The sequence below is a fragment of the Solanum pennellii genome, chromosome 10, assembly GCF_001406875.1.
Source record: "Solanum pennellii chromosome 10, SPENNV200".
In the NCBI taxonomy this organism is placed as follows: Eukaryota; Viridiplantae; Streptophyta; class Magnoliopsida; order Solanales; family Solanaceae; genus Solanum; species Solanum pennellii.
Window position 1 is genome coordinate 13,547,095 of NC_028646.1, and position 7,975 is coordinate 13,555,069.

A 7,975-nucleotide genomic window follows, 5' to 3' on the forward strand; every position below is an offset into this window, starting at 1 on the left:
TATATATATATATATATAAAGCCTATAAAGTAATTGAAAATCATCTTAGATCATTAAAGATAAAGCAATAATAATCTTAACTTTACTCATTTAATGTAATATAACTTTTGTGGGAGATTCTCTCACCGATAACCATCACCATTAACATAAGTGATCGTATAACATTGTACCCCAAATTGTCGAGGAGCATCCTATGCCTTGCCATCGGTGTAGGACCTTACTTAACTTAGTTAATCCACTAGCTTAACTTAAATGATCATCTAAAAAGTATGACCCTTTAATGAAAATGATGGCCACATAGTTTATGGAGACTTAACCTATTATGAACTCGCATCCCCATTTTGGTTCTCAATACTACTCTAAAATTATACTTAGCTTATGTGTTTTTAAAAGAACTTCTTCTCTTGGTTCAAATAATTGCTCGACGCTTAGCTTTAAAAGTTCTCTTGGAATAAATGTTCCATTTTTAACTCGAAACTCTTTTGGAAAATGTTAGTTACATGTGAAAACATTTATAAACTCTTAGGTCATACTTAGTTCCGTTATAGACTTTTGAGAATGAACTCGGCATCTTTACTGTTTATTTAACTTGAAACTTGAAACAAATTTTAGGGAAAACTTAGTTCCTTTATAACCGTTGAGAAATGAACTCAACCCTTTACTTCATTTGAAACTTGAGTCTTCAAAAAAATTAAAATGTTGCTAAAGAATCTTGAAAACATTTAACAACTTTGGTTTGTCTTCTTCTTAACTTTTAGTCTTGGCTCTTAACTTCTTTAACTTTGATCTTAGCTTTCCTTGAATTAGATAATGGATTCAAGGTTCATGATCTCATGTTTATGGATGATTTCATGATGTTAAGATGTACCTTAGAGTGTTAGAATCAACTAGGAAACATAGGTACATCACTTAAGAACTAGTACAAAAATATGGGGGGGAAATGGGGAGAGTTTGCGTTCCTAGCGCTCTGGCTGGCGCGGAGCCCGAAGGCCCTAAAGACAAAGATTGTCCCTTGGGTCTATGGGAGGCGCGGCGCCCCAACTCCTATCCCACGTGTTCTCGAGTTTTCTCCTTCGTTTTTCATCTCTACACCCTCTAAACTTCCATGATTTACCCCCAAACACATAGGATCATTAGTACCCTCAATACCAAATAGATTCAACATGAAATCACACCCGAAAACATGAATCAAAACTTTAACAAAACAACTATGAAGATTAACAAAAACTTCAATAATATTCTTCAAGAATTAAATTTCTTAACATTCTAAATAGCTTAGATTCTCTCAATTAAACAAGATTGGCATGTGGGTAAAATAACCCAACACTATGTGATCTAATATACCTTTTTAGGGATCACCCTTGACGAATTCGATGCCCAAATCTTGAGAGTTCATAGAAAATCCTTGGTGTTCTCCTCTTTTCTCCTTTCTCCAAGCCCTAGCGTGAATTCTGAATTTTTTAAAACTGAAGGAAAACTTATTTTACCCCCAAATCCATATTGGACATTCCTTGATTTAACAACCCAATATCAGAAAAACATATCTCATTCATATGATATCGAAATTGGGCAAACTAGGTGGCGTTAGAAAGATTAGTCTAAGGTATTTCCAACCATATATTAGAACTGCTCCTAATTCATCCAGATCTAGGAGATATGATTGTTTGAAGCTGACCGAAATTTCACTTTTTAACTTACATAATATTTCTAGAATTTCTTATTCATTCCAAAAATAAGTATATTCAGATTTTAAACTCTTTTCTATTCATTTCTAATTGTGAGATTTTACATAAAAGATGATGTCCGTAACTTTCTGGGTTTTTGAAAAAAATTAAAACCGAAAAAATCAACGGACATAACATAATCTTCATCCCTAATACTGTAAATTTTTTGATAACATAAACTAGTTGCCCACAAAAAAATTCAATTCAATCCAATTTATATATACTATTAAGCCCAATCAAACACACAATTATATAAACAATCTACACAAAGAAAAACATAAATAATATTTGAAAGTATATAAATAAAAAATTAAAGACTTATAAAGTGTTTCAAAATTTGGTTTAAAATATATTCAAATTTATAAGAAATAAGCATACACAATCATCGTCAGTAGAAGAACTGTCGTCATAGGTGTTATCAGGAGCCAATGTAGTAGGTCGATGAGAGAGGTTCATCACTTGTTTTTTGATTTGCTTAATGGTTGCACCAATGCTTTCTTATTCAGGTATTTTCTTCTGATCAAACTCTGCTAGTGCCACTGTAATTTTAGCTATTTAATACGACATAGCAGCAATTTAAACACCAGAAGTTCCTCGACTTGACTAGACGATCCAATTCATTGTAAGTCTGACCGGAGTCGTGTTACATCGTTTCGATAGTCTAGCACTATACCTTTGTGTGTCCCCCCTACATGTTTTTCTTTTTAAATTTGGGTGGAAAGTTGATGTCAATATTTATATTAATATGCAGAATCAGTCTCAGGATTACGTCGCTATATATATAGATACATACATACATACATATATATATATATATATATATATATATATATATATACCTTGTCATCCTAATCCGACTCATTTACTTTTTTCCTGACATGAGTCTTCTCCAAAACCTCTGGTGCAATGGGAGTGCGTCCCAATTCTTTTTCCAATGAATAAAAAACCGAAATTTATTACGATATATCTTAATCAACTAATTATTTATTTAAAATTTTAAATTAGAACTAACAATATCTCTTGCATTTTTTCCAAAGGACTACATCTCCGGCGTGTAACAAGTCTCCCTGAAGACTGCCTCTAGCTTTTTTGGCTTGGTATGATTTTTTTCTTAAACTTGTCTATGTCCCAATAAAGACCTGGTTCATCATGAAAATGTGGTAACATGCAATCAAGGCGTTCATTATCATCCCAGTTTCTTTATCCAGGAACACAGTCTGGCGGATGCCTTCCTCTCTAATGTGGTCGAAATGACTTGATTGTGTCTCGAATGCCAAGTAGACATAATCTGAATAAGAAATTGAATAATGTTAATTGGATGGTAAAAAAATAGTAAAGTATACTAAGCAAAACTTAAAAATGTATACCTTAAATTTATTAAACATCTTCTGGCATATACCATTTGGTATCTTCCGCAGGAGTGATAAGCATGTGTGTAGAGTGTCCTCACACTTTTTTTTAAAGCTTCAACAACATTCTTTCTCAGATGCCACCTACGAAATAGATAATAAATATGTTAGTTCATAAAATTATATGAAAGCATAAGAAAAAAATAAAATAATCTAACAAATACATCTCAAAACAAACTTACGATGATCCATGTGGCTCAATCATGACTCTAACAAGTCTATCCTTTTGTACAGGAACTAGAAGATGTATCCCATCATCTGGAGTAGCACTAGGTGTAGTTGTAGTTGTAGCTGTAGTTGAGGCTGATACATTCTCATACCATTGAGTAAATGGAGTCCTACCAGTTAGAATCTCTAATCCTCATGGAAGATAACTTAGGAGATGTACATGTGGGAGATGGAGTACATGCTGATAAGAGTCGTCGTCAATGAATGGTCTGTAAAGGTATGTCCTCATAGCGCACTGAAGCAAATGCCTGTGAAGTAGAGGAAACACCGACTGGTTGACGAAAATTAAGATGATATTTTTGGGGATCCACCGTACAATAGGAAATAAAAAGTACATGTGTCTCATAGATGAAGCGCCCTCGCACAGAAGAAATAAATCTGCATTATTCTCAGGATCTATGGGTTTCCTAGACTTCTTCTTTTAAGCCTGTTTAGACTGGCTAACTCTAAGATTCGCCCAATGTCTGTCATAGTCACTGTCTGATTACATTTATATGCAAAATACACTAAACTAAATAAAATTTGCAAAATACACTAAAATACATATATATAGTAGCTAGCTTTATTATAAACTATTCTTCCTCGCTTGTTTTAATTCCATCATTATCCCATTCTTCCTCCTCATTTGCTTCATTTACATTATAATCACATTCTTCGTCATTAAATGATTCATTTTCAACATTCTACATCATTTCTTCCTAAAAAATTAGTATATCATATTCTAATATGTGTTGAGGATGTTCTAATGTAGTTTTCCCAATTCAACATCAACTTGTTGTTGAACAATAACAACATCATTTTGTTACGCCACATCTAAGACATTGTTGATTTCAATTCTTCCCACAATCCTACTTTTTATAACGATACACCAAACAATTTTGTCTCTACGCAATGGGTATCAAATGTAATACAATTGTTTGGAATTTTTTGCAATGATAAAAAGGTCATAACATCTGTATTTCCTGGTGTGCTTAACTTCAATTGTATTATGTTGATGGTCTATTTTTGTGCCTCTATGTGATGTGTCAAACCGCTCACACTGAAACAATACATTCTTCATTTTAGGCCAAACTGAATACCTCACTTCAATAATCTCATGAATGACCCCATAATATTCAATAGTTTGGTCAGTACTATCAACATCACCTTGTATGTAGACACCACTATTATTTGTTTTCTTGTATCTAGAAACTTCTTAAGTTTTTAAAAGCAAAAGTTTGCTATAGTACAAAAATGTACTAAAAAGGATAGCATGTATAAACATCAACATAAGCGTAAGAGTTAAAAAACATAATTCATAAACCATGATCAATGCAAGTAAATATCATCTTTAGACATACTTACGATAGCTCTTTGAAGTAACCTGTTTCATTATAACTATGATAACTTGATGTTAGAATTTGTCAATTCTTAGTGTTTGTCAATATCCATGGAAGGCATGTTACCTTCCAATCCAAGGTAAGTCATTGTCCATGGAAGAGGACATAATCATGTATATCCAATATACCATGGAAAGGTATCATTTCACCAATAAAAGCTACCATGATAAGGTATAATCTCGTTAACAATCCAAGATACAATGAATATGTATCATCTCCTGATCAAATCAAGCTACCATGAACAAATATCATCTTCTTACCAATTAAAGATACCATAAAGAGGTATTATCTCCTTAACAAATCAAGATACCATGAAGAGGTATCACATTTATAATACAAGTAATCCCTGGAAACGTATTATACTACCGTTCTAAGCATCCATGGAAAGGCATTAAATTAACAATTTGAAGAATCCATGGAAATGTATTACATTACCAATCCAAGCTTGGTATTATCACCATAACTAATAAGTTCTTAGATTAAGTTAAGGTGATCAAACCTTCCAACCTAGAATCATACAATGTGAGAAAACCATACACATTCATACATAAGTAATTTATATGAGAATTATCCCTTTCACAATAATTACATCTAAATCATCAGTTCGTCATAGAATTTTTTATCTTAAGCCGTACATCTCATAAACATCATATATGCTTCACTCTCAAGCAATCAATGTAATATTATCTCATAAGCCTCTATATCAAGGAATTTCTAGTCATAATCCATCAATTATATAAGGATACATCAAAACCCACAATTATCCTTTAATGGCGCTAAACCCAAACATATGAATTTTATCGTTCTAGATATGGGTAAGGCCTAGGTACATGTAAATTCTTCCTAAGAACGTGTACTCGAATTAGTTGATTCATAAGAAATCATAATCTAATAAATTGGATCAACATTCATCAATACCCACAGCTATAGAAAAAAATCCTAACCCAAATTAGAGAATTTCTACTTTTCCATTGGGGAATATTGGGGACTTAATGGAATGTAAGACCCCGAAAATTACATAGGTTAAGTAGATCCTAAAATCTTATTATTGATTCTAATATTTCTAAATAGGTATAATATATGATATAGAGGCAGTAGCTAAAGTATTAGGTGCATTTGAAGTCAAACGTCAAAGGACGACCAAGACGTTCGATGACTAAGTCAACTATGTGCCTCATTTGTGATTGTAAGTGTTTATGGGTGTTTCATGAGGTTTTAAGGTTCTTAAATGAGTTGTATATAATGTATACGCAATGTGTAAAGTTTCGTGATGTTTGGACGTCAAAACATCCAAGAATTTTAGGACGTTCGGAAGATATGCCTTGAAGTGACCTTGTGTGTTTAGGCATGTTTCGTTGAGTTTTCCGTGTTCGTTTTTGATGAAATTTTTTGTTGGAGGTGCTAAAATCATATAAGATTGTATTTTGGTTTGACGGCTGGTGAGCCTATCGATGCCCCGTCGATGGGTTTCGCCTGAAGGTACTTAGACTATTGGAAGGAAGGGAGCCTTGACAAGTGTAATGACCCACCGAGGTTGCCAGTACGGCTTCTCAGTTGGCTGACTCCCCGTCAATGGGGTCGTCAGTGAGGGTTGTCTTTGCGCGCAAGTCTGCTGCCAAGTTAAGGGGTGAATTATATATTAACCCCACTTATAAATGGATGAATTGGCGGTTTATTAAGGGTATATTGGGTATTATTAACAAGTATATAAGTGTTTAACAGTATGAATATTTTATTCATCCAAATCAAAACCCCAAAATCCCTTAGAATTCTCTCAAAGTCTCCATTATTTTCCAAATCGAGGAACAGCTTGGAGGTGACGTATTGAGTGGAAATTCTACATCAAAGTGAATCATTATCTTCATCAAGGTATGTATATTTATTCTTTAAATTCTCTTCATCCAGGAGTCCCAATTCTCAAGACGTTTTCTCAGTTTTCTAAAGTTGAATTGTCCAATTTCATGATTCTACCATGGGTTCTTGCATAAAAGATTTCTAAACATTTAATAATGATTATATTTATATTTTATTTATTATTTTAACCTAAATTACCTATGAACCCCTTAATAGGATGAACCCTAGATTTTGACTATGTTTTGGGTTTCGTGATATTGATCTAATGTTGAAGAATTCTTATGTAGTTTTATGTGGACTATTCATTGATGTAATAATTGTAGTAAAATGATATCTAGGTTTCATTAGATTGAGGAATTTACATTGATTTGACCTAGTTCATTGATTATTGTAGTTTTTATGTTGAATTGTTGGTTATGGCCTTGGGTAAGGTTAAGATTGTTGAAGTTGTAAGTTCTAATGGTATTCTTCAAAGTAAAGGAATGATGGACTTAAGGTTACTTGTATGGAATGACATCATATTAATCCTTAGGAAAGTCATCATGAGCTTATCGTCGCCATTGTGAGGTAGCCCTAGTAGACCTTTTTTTGTAGCGTAAATGTGATTGGGTTATGAACTTGTTATGAAACCCTTTTATGTGAACCTAATGTGTGAACTACTCTATGAGAAAGAAGGCTAGCACCGAGTGAGTATTTTAAGGGAAGTGGTTCTAGTTAAGTATGAGACTAAAATACAGAGAAGCCATTCATTTTCCTTAACAATGTGTCTATATGGGATGTGTGTAAGTTATTCACTTGGAAAGTAGAACAACCTCATTGGAGTAGGATATAACTCTAGATTCCATGTTTTTCTATCATGGTATATGACGTTTATTGCCTATTCTCATCATATGGAATATCTATTAGCATTAGAGAAGTTTATAAGGTTTACGTGGCGCTATGGGACACTATCAAGACATTCCACAATAAACATTGAAGGTGTTACTTGGAGTTCCTAGGTCTTGTCCAAGACCATTATTTGAATGTCCTTTGTGTGATGTATGAGTCTTAATGAACAAATGAACTAATGACTTATGTGAAGGAGTATGTAAACAAATAAGTACCTAATCTAAAGTGACTAAAGAATTCCTTAGTTAAATTGTGAAGAGGGCATAAAGGATTGTAACGACCTGTTTAGTCGTTTTGAGCTGCAGATTTTATTTCTGGAAAAACTGGCTGAGACGACGGAACCCACGACGGACCGTCATGGGCACGACGGACCGTCGAGGGAGTCTCGTTCCAAAAAACTTAGAATTCTGAAATTTGGGTACTGAAATCGACTCTCTGAACTTCGTAACGGAATGGGAGGACAAACCGTCGTGGGCACGACGGACCGTTACAC